Below are 12571 nucleotides of genomic sequence, written 5' to 3'. Positions count from 1 at the left end.
AGAGTATAAATGTGACTCGTGGCCTCTGATTACATTGATGGTGCTTTGGGGAGGAGGGATACATGGGATTAGGGTTCCTACAGATTGGGTAATGGGTGATGTAAGTGGAGTTAGGGAGTTTTGTTTAAGTTTTATCTAAAGGAGCTACTGAATGCAATGTTACCTATTGGGTAGATATAATACTTTCTTATTCTGTCGTCTCTCCTCCCCCTCTCTCCGTTCCGGCATCATTTATACCGCTTATATACCGAAATTCCGGGTCTGACCCAGAGGTTGGAACAGGGTTCCAAACCGGATCAGACACGGAATTTAGCCGGCGCCGACCCAAGATATTCCTGAGTCGGCGCCGTTCACGCAGGAGCCGGGTCTGCAATGACTCGGCTCTTCTGGCGTGGAAATGGATGCTTGGAGATGACATAATCTCCAAGCGCCACTGAAGCCGGCCAATCTCGCTCCAGGTTATCGTGACCTGGATCACGCCATTTACACTGCAGGGTTTCACGGGTCATTCCCGTGTTAAAACCCTGCAAGTAACCTGGGTTGGATTGCTGGGTCACTCGACCCGGGCATCCAACTCTGTCCCCTTTTACACCAAGGAGCTACCTGGGTTAACCCTGCAATAACCTGGGTTTCAGCATTGGTGTAAAAGGGGTATTACTGATCTGCTCAGTCATTCTCTGGTATGCTCTATGTCAGCATTGCTTGTGTACCTTTAAGGCTTCGTCATTCTGTATTGTTTCTCCTTTGCGGAGGAGAAATAAAAGTTTTGGGATTGGGCATGTGCGTGCTTGGTTCCAAATTTCTCCTGGTCAGGTGCCAGAGAGAAATGTTACAAGTATGGGAAGCCTAATGTGGCTAAGACATGTAGAAACTGGGTGCAGGTATTCTATATTGCTGTGTATTAGAGGTTCAAACAAATCCATGAAATGTGCTTGCAATTAAAATATTTATAGGGGGCACAATAGTTCTGCATGGTGGGGCTATAATGAGTTTCCTTATTAGAATACCAAAGCCTTTTCAAAACGATTGCAAGTTTGGTGAGTCTTGTTGCAGATGTGTAATGGACAGTTTTGTTGTCAGACCTTGGATGTATCTAGCAATTAGCTGGCATTAGATGGAACCTTCTTTCAGCACATACCGATAGCTAAGTGATAGCCAACAGTTATGTTGATGTTTATTTATTCACTGATGTCTAATAATTCTATGACCAGTCTGCTTTGTACAAATAGTATTTATTCTTTTGCAATTTTAATAAAATACAACTGTATCCTGTCCTGTATTTTCTATATCTTTTGGGGGTATTTATCAAAGCTAGGAGAGAGATAAAATTGTGAAAGATAAAGTACTAACCAATCAGCTTCCAATTTACATTTTGCAGGCTGTGTTTAAAAATTGATAGTTAGGAGCAGGGCCGTAGCTAGGCTAGTGCGGCCGGTGCCATCGCACAGGGCACCACAGGTCAGGGGGCGCTGTTTGGGCCTGTCAAATTTCTGTTTATTATCATTCTTGCTTGTTGCTTCCTCTTATTTCATCCCCAGCATCTCCTGGCCTCTCATATCTCTTCCCTGGCCCTTCCCCATGAAGCCATGGCCCTTTTTTGGGTGCATTATGTCCCTTTGAAAAATGAGGGGGGCGCCAATGCTCTTTCTGGCACAGGGCACCAAAAAGTCTAGTTACGGCTCTGGTTAGGAGCTGATTGGTTGGTAATTAAAATGTTACAATTTTATCTCTCTCCCAGCTTTGATGAATACCCCCCTATGTATCCATGTTTTGTTAGATAAATGTTCTGGAGGTGATGGAGTGCGGCGTCCTGGAGACCAACTCTCTTTGCAAGAGAGAGATACAATTTTAGGGATATTTATGTGATTATGATATGTGCACTATACATAATGGTGGCCAACATGCAGACTGATGTAGCAGTTATTATATGCATAAAAGAAAATCAATCTTTCTAATATGCGACGATTTTAAATTGTGGATTTTTTTGTGTGTGTTGTTTTTGTTTCCTTTCAAAAGCTATTGTCTACTCTAATGACGCAACTGCCATTTATCGACTGGCACTGTGCTGTAAGTAACTCCATCACGACCCTGCCTGTCCCACTTCACTGGGATCCGAGATGGTTATCTACCTGGACAGTACAGGAGATTAGGCTAGTACTGTATGGGGAAGGTTCTAATGGTCTCAAAATTATTAGTCCAAACATTTTTAAAAATTGTCATGTTGAAACATAATCTAGGAAGAGGTGTAAGTTTGTAGACAGGTCAGCATGTTCTATGATTAAATAAACACACACACACACACACACACACACAAAATCACCTTTCACAGTTCTGATTGTATAGTGGGGGTAAGAGGCAGAAACAATTGCATTCAGAGTCCACCCATCAAATTTGAAGTGTCTCAGCCTCTTCACTTAATCTCTCCAGGACGGTGATCAGACTCGACGAGTCACAAAGCTGGAACAAAGCAGGAAACCTGAACCGCCGCTGAAAGGAAATGGGAGATGGGCTTTAAGCAAAGCACTGACGTGGGGCCTTACTTCTCGAATGATAAAACACCCAGCCTTGCAACACAAAGCCATGGACATAAAGCCACAATTTACAGGCCCAAAGGCATCAAACATCATGTAATGATCCCATGCAACGTAATTCACATTCAGATCGGCATTTACTGGAATGGAAGCATTGAGATCTGATAACATGAAAATATTGTAACATTTTACCCATTTTTAGTGAACCAGAAAAAGGTGAACGTAAGGGCTGCTGTCTGCATCTATCAAAGTGACATATAGAAAGTGGAAAGTGAATGACACCATCCATCAGCATCAATAACCTCCCTACTTTACAATGGTCAGTAAGATTTAGTAACAATATGCTCCATGTAGGAAAGCCTCCATTAACACTGACAAGTGATATACAGGATAATGTAATCCCTATTGTAAATTATAAAGGATGACATCACCGAAGGTCAGTTCCCTGAAATCTGAGGTAACTACTAACAATTTAGAAGTAGGGATTAGAGTAGGGATTATATTCTTCATAACATTAAAGTTTTTCTAGTGAAAACTAATGTGATGACATCAGAGCTCACAGATTATCATCAGCAAATCACTGTCCACACAGATGGTATTTACAGAGAGATATAGATTAGCATAACTTGTTATTTGTATTTAAATGTCAGAACTGAAGCTATTTTATTGTATAAACAGTTATAGCATCTTTCAAGAACAATCTAGCATGACAGAGGTAATGATAATTGTGAAATAGATTTTAGATATGAACATTGATCTATATTAAGCTAACATCCTACTGTAATGTTATTAAAAAGTTAGAAGTTAAGAAAAGTGACTTGATTTGCTGTAGCCAAACCTCCAAATGACTAGACATAAGAAGTCAAGAGAAAATACCCCCCTCCCGAACCACCCAAACCGAGTCACTGTCCACTATATGGTAAAACCTCACTCCTTTTCAAGGTCCACAAATTGGGACAGTTTGTAGCATGTGTGCATAAGACCACTAAATTGTCACTCAGACTCTCCCTATTCAGTTGCAGAAGCACTAACCTTCCGACACTGTAGCCTGCGGCAAACTAGAGGATATCTAAATAATATTAACTACAAACAGTCCATTTATTCCATTAATACTATTTAGATCATTAATACACAACCTTTCCTATATATTAATGTGAAATTGTGCATTAATTGCTCTTTAAATTATATTTAATATTACATTTGTAATCAAAGTAAAATTCTAAATAAGTTCATAGTAAAATTGTAAAACAAATATTAGCATCTTAAACAAGTATGATAAATTGCCCATGTGGACTTTCACTTTTTAATTTATTACAAGAAAGGAATTTAAGAAACATAAATAACTTAAAAACAGGATGTAAACTGTAATTCAATTTTATTTTTTCAGCTTGACATTTTCCGATAAAATATCATGCAATCTGCCAGTGTATCACACACCTGTCCTAGTAAGAACTATGGAGATGCACCCTGTGGCGATTTCTGTGAGACCCTGAAATATGTTACAGATAAATCAGTCGGCAAAAAGTCCTTTATTGGGGGCATTTCTGAGGTCTTAACTTGATCTTCAATATCGGGAAATTACATTTCACTAAAATAGATGCTACAACACATACACATTACACACATCACAATCTGATACATGATACAAAAAGCTTTTTCCTCTATTCCAACAGTGAACATGGGAAATATTTGTAATTAAAAAACAAAAACAAAACAACATATCAGTTAACTGAAAAGTGCTAACAACAGAAAAATGCATTTAACCAGAAATATGCAATTACAGCTGTGAGGCAAGATCATTTTGCAGAGTATAGATACTTATATTAAAGGAAGGCAAAACAAAAATATTCTGTGGAAACTTGATAAACCCACAGCAATTTCCAATCAACTCTCTTTGATGATATTGTCTCCACACTGGGTACAAGGCAGGCAGTTATGACCACAGTGGGCATCAGTTCTGTGGCAGCAATCATTTTCTTGCTGTACCAACCCTCAATTCCTGGCTTTAAAACAAAATTCCAGATTGTTCCAGAAAATCTGATTGGCTGATCAGATACTAGAATCAATTAGGAATATTAGCGTCACCTTATCCTGCAAACTAACAGCCAGATTTCATTACAAATTCAAATATGTTTGGGCATATAAACTGTCATAATCTAGAATAGGCCTGGCCAACCTGTGGCTCTCCAACTGTTGTGAAACTACAAGTCTCAGCATACCTTCCCACGGATCACCTGGAGAGCCACAGTTTGGCCAGGCCTGATCTAGAACAAGTTCTGATTCTTATTAGTAGAAGGGGTATCCTGGCACCTGTGCCCTCTCTGCAAATACTATACCCCCTTTCACCTCATCCATCACACATCATCTTGGTAAACTGTAAACCAATTCCTGCAATAATATAATTGTATGTGCATCGTTATCTGAAATAGCAATTCTGTAATAAATAACATTAAAGGCAACAAATAAATTAATAAATTATTCACAAAATAATCCAAACAAAATAAATATTCTGGGGGTGTAGATAGAGGGAGAGGAAATAAAAAGATAGGGACGGGCTGGAGGAGCATACAGAAAAGAGTCCCAAATAAGAAAACATTGGGATATTGTATACACGGAACATATTATGCAGGTCAGGTCCTTCCAACAGGTTCCAGTCTCTAAACCTCCAATAGTCTCATCTTATCTACAGATGAAAAAAGTGAAATCAGTCTAAATTCTGTAAATAAATAAATACATATTCTACGTCAGACTACACACTGGCAGTTTCTCCTTGAGGAAAACCTTTTCAACTGGCACATAAGGGTTATTAGAAGGCAGAAGAGTCATCTTTGTAAATGTAATGGTGTAAAGCGTACCCTGGGCGCAGCCATTGTGACCACAGTAGGAGAGGACTGTTGAATACATTCAATTCTCTTTGCAATGTGCTTGAAAATGTGTCCGTCGTGACTGTCCCATGCGGGAATCTCTGCTAGAAGCTATTCCTCCGAAGATCTTATAGCAGCTAGTCACATTGCTGTATACAGTGTAACCCCCTACCCTTCCCACTACTTACAGATAATATACACTGCATACATGCGGTCAGACTCAGAAACCTTGCGTTGTCCAAGATGCATGTTGTCTGGCAGACTGCGGATAGCATCGATTTAAAGGGTAATAATTTCCATGCCAAAACCATGATGAGAGACACTTCTGTGGATTGAGCCATAACACATGTTGGATGCAGAATAGATGTTACTGTTTATCTTCTTAGTGGATGAAGTCTAGATGTGTAAATGCCGGATTGTCTATTTTGAAGAGGCCAATTTTATATTCTACATTACATATTACGGAACCATTTGCCTAGCTGGAAGTAAAGTAGGGGACGGGAGAAGGCTGTCATTTATAATGAAGCAGTGAACTGAAGGTTAGGCAGTCTGCCCCATCCGACGGTTTGATAAAAATACCCCAGGAATAAGTACAGGTAGAGAACAGCGGAACACAATGGCAGCGCCGATACGGGGTGCAGTTGGGTCGCCTACGATCACAGCGGTAGAATTAATGTCTTCAAACGGATATGTTCCAAAGGCTGAGGCAAGGATGACTCCGTATATATGGTGCGACAATGTGTACAACTTGCAAGCGTGAAGGTGGTGGTGCCGTATGCTCAGCGATGATCACCTTATCTGAGGGGAACAAGAGACCAGGATATTTATCTATAGAATCCATAGGACCCTCCTAAATATTGCTACAATAAAAGGCTTCCCAATAATATTTTGTACACCTTAATAAGCTCATCCAATTCATTGCATTCACTAATCTGGTAATGCAGATGCATAGATTATGCTTACAATAGCTTTTTATGACTCAGAAAATAACGCTTGGAATAAAATAGACTCTGGCCTTAATTCATGTGGATCTAAATAGCACATACTCCGACAGGCAAATACCTTATGCACAATACAGTCACCAAACCCACCTTAGCCTGACAGTAAAGGTAATTTACAATAGTGCAGCACAAATGTGGTTTTCTGATGTCAGGATAAGGGAAAGAGCGCCACCTACTGTAATTAATAAGGGTGTAAATCACTGGTGTTTGATAAACATGTAAAAAGCATATGTAAAACAATTACAGTTACTTGCACTACACAATTGTCTTAATAATGGCACCTGTGTTTATACATATATTAGCATCAAAGGATAAAGCCAATCCTCACCTGTGATATTCCTGGCCCAGCCCAATCACACACATAATAATGGGAGCGCACAGAAAATTTAACATCTTCAGCAAATGATAACCCGATAAATGTTGAAAACACATCAAGGAGTCAGACGGCATCAGCAGCGCAGCGAGCCATGGGAAAGCAAAGAGGGATCTCTTTAGAATCCTCCTCTCTTGCCTTAATCTACGTGTGCCCACGTGCTGAACTGCTGTATGGTTCATGCACAGAGAACACAGCCGGAAAACACAACAGAAGTGGAAACTTTTCCCTCTGCCATCAGCAGCAAAATAACAGGTTTTGCCATTCCCCAGGATAGCTGCTTATCAATGAAGCTGCCCTGGCATGACACTAATAGCAAATTACCTTGATATTACATTTTTGTCTCCGCATATAGCATATAGCATGGATAAGAGATATTAGGTACCAGGGAAAATTTGTGAAAGACTCCTAAGACTCTGTTGCTGTGAGATATCATTTGCCCCGCTGCTGTATATGGAATAAACAATTCACCATAGTGTGTTTCTGCATAGCAAGTCTTCCCAGCTGCTAATCACTCTGTGCCTGCTGTGTTAGTAAACCACCTCCCTAAGTGGTCAATCCTATTAGGTGCGATGATCTCGTGTGCAGAGACGTAGAGAGACCGGCCGGGCCCAGGTAAAGGAGGGGGCGTGGCCTAATCATGGGAGCCGTTGCCACACCACCTTGGCAAAAAAAGAACAAAGCCTGGCGCTAAGCAGGAGGGGGGTGGGCGCAATCAGTGTGATCGCTCCACCCCCACAGCCATTGGAGACTGCTCTGGCTGCTGCAGTAGCCGCGAGGTGTGTGCTGAGCTAATGTGAGAGAGGGGAGGGGGAGCGACACCGGGGCCCTTGATCAAGCCCAGGCCCGGGTAAACTGTACCCGCTCCCCCCCTCTCGTCGCCCATGCTCATGTGTGCGAGTCATCGTGGCAGTGGCCGCACTTTACGGCAGCCTGGATTCGCCTAATATTGCTCGCAGCTCCATAGGGCTCTGAGCAAATTTATGCAAATCTAGGCTCGGGTCGGATAGCGAAGGGTGCGAGATGCGGTGCTGTTGCCAGCGTTTAAACGCTGTTGTAATGGCACATTGCACCCTTTGCATCTAATTGGATTGACCCCTAAAATGGAAACCTGCTGCAGAGGAGTGGAAGACAGAAGCAGGCATGGCAGATTCCAAGATGAAGTGAAGAGGTGGTTAAATCTGAAAACTATTGTGCCAGCACCACCAGTACCAACTGGTGCAAAATGGATACCACAAGAGTGAAACAAGCCACTAGTGGCACGCAGGATGCCCATTAAGAATATTGGCACAGTATACCAGGCATTAAAGATTGCTCTAGACCATGGATTCGACAGGTCACATTATGATGATTTCTGATTGTGAAAGCAGATGGGGTAATTACTGATCCAGCAAAATAGATTAACTCACCTGTGCATGATTAACGAAATCCATAAAACATGACCTGTTGGTGGAACTTGAGGAGTGAAGTTGAGAACCCCTGTTCTAGACTGTAATGCTGTGTGTGCGTTCAGTTTCTAATAAGGACAACTGACCCACAGCTGACTCTTTTACACTTCCTGTCTCCTGACTTGTTTGACTCCAGTGGGTATAGCAAGCCAGCATGGATTCAGCGCATCCAGCAATTTCTGCGTTTTGTCTGAACTATGGGTTGAGTTTTGAGAAACATCTAAGCGCTAAAAATTACAACTCAAAAGAGAATTACAATACAATCACAGTCATAAACATTAGTTTTTCTGCCATTTTTATATATTCTATTTTACACTGAAGGCTGATATTGAACATAGGGGCATATGTATCAAAGCTTGATGTGAGATATCTATCATCAACCAATCAGCTTCTAACTTACATTTTGCAGGCTGTGTTTAAAGCTGCATACACACACAACGATTTTGTTACCAACAATTTTCTGAACGATTTTCTCAACGATTTTATGAACGATTATCTGTCAGATTTGTAACGAACATTTTTTTTTGATCTACAAACGATTTTTGCATATTCCCTTAATGAAAATCGTTGTTTGGTCAGTCTGACTGAACTACAAACTACAAACGTGAACGCGCATGAACGATAATCGTTCATCGTTTTAACTTAGAAAGTGAATGATTTTTTCAAAGATTGAATGATAAACTAAATCGTTAACGATAATCGTTCAAAAAATCGTTGTGTGTGTATGCAGCTTTACAAATGATAGTTTGGAGCTGATTGGTTGGTGATATATATTTCACAATTTTATCTCACATCAAGCTTTGATACATATGCCCCATAGTGTGGCCATTATTCTATGTTTTGATATTATCTGCAATATAGAATTTACATGGGGACACATATTTTAAAAAGGTATACCCAAAACACACACTGCCCCAACAGCAATTTTGTTTGGTCACTGATGATGAAGTTTTAAAATCGCTGCGAGGGATACTTAAGTATCCAACTCGCAGCAGAGGAAGCGTGACATCGGAGCAATCCATCATTGCTTCGGTGAGGGGACAACTGCTCCGAAAAGCAGTTGTCCCCGTGGAAAGTATCGCAGCTACTTCTGTAGCTCTGTTACTTACCTGCTCCCCGTCGTCCCGGCTAAGCATGTGTGACCTCGGGTCACGCATGCGCAAAGCCGCCGAGGAGGGAGTGAGAAGGCTGCGGAGGGATAGGAAGGAGTGGGATCCGAGAACAAGCGCCGTCTGAAGATGGCGCTTGTTCTCGCAAGCAAACTCTGAATACTTTCAGTTTTCGGAGTTTGCTGAATACCGGGGGGGTCCTATCGGACCCCTAATGATGAATAGCCTGGTAACCTAAATAGCGTTTCCGCATGGTTACCGGGCCATTTATCGTATGATGAATAGGTCCCTTATACTTAAGATTAACTGTACTATATGTTCACAAACTTAGCCTTGAGTAACAGTGCCACCTAGTGGAAGCAGAATTTAATTTGGCATTTCAATGACTAAGGGCCTGATTCAGAGCCGGACGCTATTTGCGGTCGTTCGTTCTGAAAGTAGGGGTGGCTATTCAAATGAACCGTTCGCTCTTTGCGGTCTGTTCACGCCTCTATGTCTGAACGAGCGAACAAAACTTGCGGCCGTTTTTTTGGAAACTACGCCCCCTGGCCGCTCGCATCCTACGTCATGTCCGCTATTTATTAGATTAATTGAGTACATCGACCAGCGTATGAACTTCTCGCTATTCTTGTGGTTGGTTTTTCCTACCGCAATCATGCGAGCAGTTCTGACTATAAAATAACCCAGTGACGTGGTCAATGACGCTGCTGTATTAATTATGCACACCCATAAAACGCCCGTTTTGACCTTTAAGCACGCCTGCGTTCTGATCTCCACTCCCCGTTTTCAAGCACCTTCCCCTGTTACCACCCACATACGCCTCCTCCTGTCACTCAAATTAGCAGGCATTCGCTATTTAGCGAACAAACGATTTTCGGCCGCACTGACTGGTTCGCACATGCGTATTACAATCCGTACGCATGCGCAGTTGGGCAAACATCGCTCGGAACGAACGAGTGGCCGCTTACGAGCAGCTCTGAATCAGGCCCTAAATCCTTTACTTATCCTATTTGTGCCTCACGTTAAATTGTTCCTTCTCTACCTTTTTAATAAATTGAATTACTCACATATGTACTCTATATGAAACCTAAGACAGATCTTACAATGGCTGCTATACCAGTTCAGGAGCCTTCCATTCTCTAAATCCATAAAGATTTATCTAGTTCCTAGACCTAAAATTTTTATTTTTAGCAATAAACAAACTAGCCAATGACAAGAGGTTACAAAAAAAGAGAATTTCTGGGTTGGCGGTTGGGCGTTTATGCCCTTATTGTGGGCTAGATCTTCCCTACGCAAGTCATTGCTTATAAAATGTAATTCTCTAACTTTCTTTCCCCAAAAAGCTAAGTGGGAGAATTAAGGCCCTCATTCAGACCCACTCGCAAGCAGGCGCACGTACGTTAGGCGTACGTACAAAAATATTTAAATTCAAGGGCTCGCTCGTATTTTCGATCGCATCTAAAAATCCTCCCCAAACTCAGACGACCCCTCCTCTAACTAACGAGCGTGCGAAATAGCGAGCGTACATCCCCGAAATGGCTTGAAGGCAACGCACGCACAAGTATAAACCGGAAGTGGCCATGTCAGATGTCGATTACCTGCTCCTTTATTCTGCCTACCTCCATCAATCGTATCATGCCAATCAATGTATCAATTAGCTTAATGGTTTTTTTTTTTCAACACAATGCAAGAAACTTTACTCTTGTCCGTGTTTGTGTTTACCCGCAGAATACGTACGGCTTAAACATTCGCTTTTATTGCTCAAAAAACATGTTAGCCACAATGAAACAATTGTTCTATTGCTGTGGATCCCCGCATATTTCCCGGGGTTAATTTCTTTATTTAAATTTGCTTACGCATGTCACTGCATCAAGCCTATCATAACTCTCCAGAGATTTCTGGCCCTGTCGAACACATGACTCATACACTAACCAATAAAATTGCTCCTGTTAATTTCCAAGATACATTAGCCAATCAGAAATTTTTGGCACACTTTATCAAAAATGAATTTTAAGAAAAACACCATTGCCATCATGAGAGCCTCCGCATTCACCAGGCGCGAGCTGCTGGTGCTAACGGAGGTGATGGATCGGCGTATCACCAGCCAGCCTCCACCCATCACCAACCGGCAGAAGCGTTCCGCGTATGCGGAGGCACGGGCCCGCCTGCGCTCCTTCGGCTCACGCCGCAACATCGGCCAGCTGGAGCGCAGGTGGTCTGACCTGCAACGGCGAACGCCCCGCTTGCTGGCATGCTTTCGCATGCAGATAGTGGAAAGTAAGTGTTATGTATTGTGGTTTTCATGTTTGTCTTTGTGGGGCAAACTGCGTGTGCATGTTTTCATGTCTGTCCTATTTTTTCATTCTCATCATATCTGCATGTGCATGTTTTTATGTCTGTCCTATTTATTCATTCTCCTCATATCTGCATGACCATGTTTTCCCTCTATTTCTGATATATTCATTCTACTCATATTTGCATGTTTTTTGTTGGTGGTGGGTGATTTTAAAATGTTATTTGGCCAGGATTTGGCCAGAAACTAACCACAATTTGTTTGACATCTTTTAGGGGGACAGGCAAGACTACGCCGTCACCGTCCGGCCAGACGGCGGTCCCGCCCACTCTCACCCACCCCCAGCCAACACTCCACCCCAAATAATTCCCCTATTCCCCCCTCCTCCCAAGCCTTCCAAGACCCTCTCCCGGAACTGTCGGGCCTCCATCCCCTCCGTCCCCCTTCCCCCTCTCCTCCAACCACCCCTCTTCCAATTACCCCCTCCCCGGAGTCCGTGATAACCCCGCCCCGTTCTTTGGGGAATGAAGGCCCCTCCGAGGATGAAGATGGAGGGACTTCGGGATCTGCCGTTTTGGCTACCGGTATGTTTTTCTTTTGCGTTTTTTTTAACCACAAACTGTTTGTATGTAATCATGTGTCGTTCCTTTATTCGTGATTTTTTGGTTGTTTTTTGGTGATTTAGCAGTTTGCCTTTACCTCTTCCTGCTGATTTCAACATACACATATCACACCTGTGGGTATTTCTACATAGGCCTTGTAATTTTTGCAGCACCCCTTTTTTTTTTAATTTTGGTTTTGGAGTGATTTCGTTGTGTTTTTGTTTTTTTAATGTGGATTCCCTATTGTTTGATTAATCCACACACTTTTCTCACCCACAGAGGAACAGAGGCGTCGGCAAGAGGTCGAAGATTGTGTGGCACACATGCGCCAAAATGTAATTGGGGTGCTT

The 12571-nt window shown here is 42.2% G+C and overlaps 1 protein-coding gene across 1 annotated transcript in view; it reads right to left on the bottom strand.

The window, feature by feature from the left end:
- Positions 1 to 3889: 3889 nt before the first annotated feature.
- The window catches only part of KIF5C (kinesin family member 5C), a 110512-nt gene continuing 101830 nt past the window's right edge, over positions 3890 to 12571 (bottom strand). Inside the window, exon 26 of the mRNA XM_088474875.1 lies at positions 3890 to 6193. The gene's annotated coding sequence lies outside the window, so the exon portion shown is untranslated. The remainder of the gene's footprint in view (positions 6194 to 12571) is intronic.

This window comes from Taudactylus pleione, unplaced genomic scaffold, assembly GCF_031769625.1.
Source record: "Taudactylus pleione unplaced genomic scaffold, aTauple2 ptg000156l, whole genome shotgun sequence".
NCBI classification, from domain to species: Eukaryota; Metazoa; Chordata; class Amphibia; order Anura; family Myobatrachidae; genus Taudactylus; species Taudactylus pleione.
This window is presented reverse-complemented; position numbering and strand designations above follow the sequence as displayed.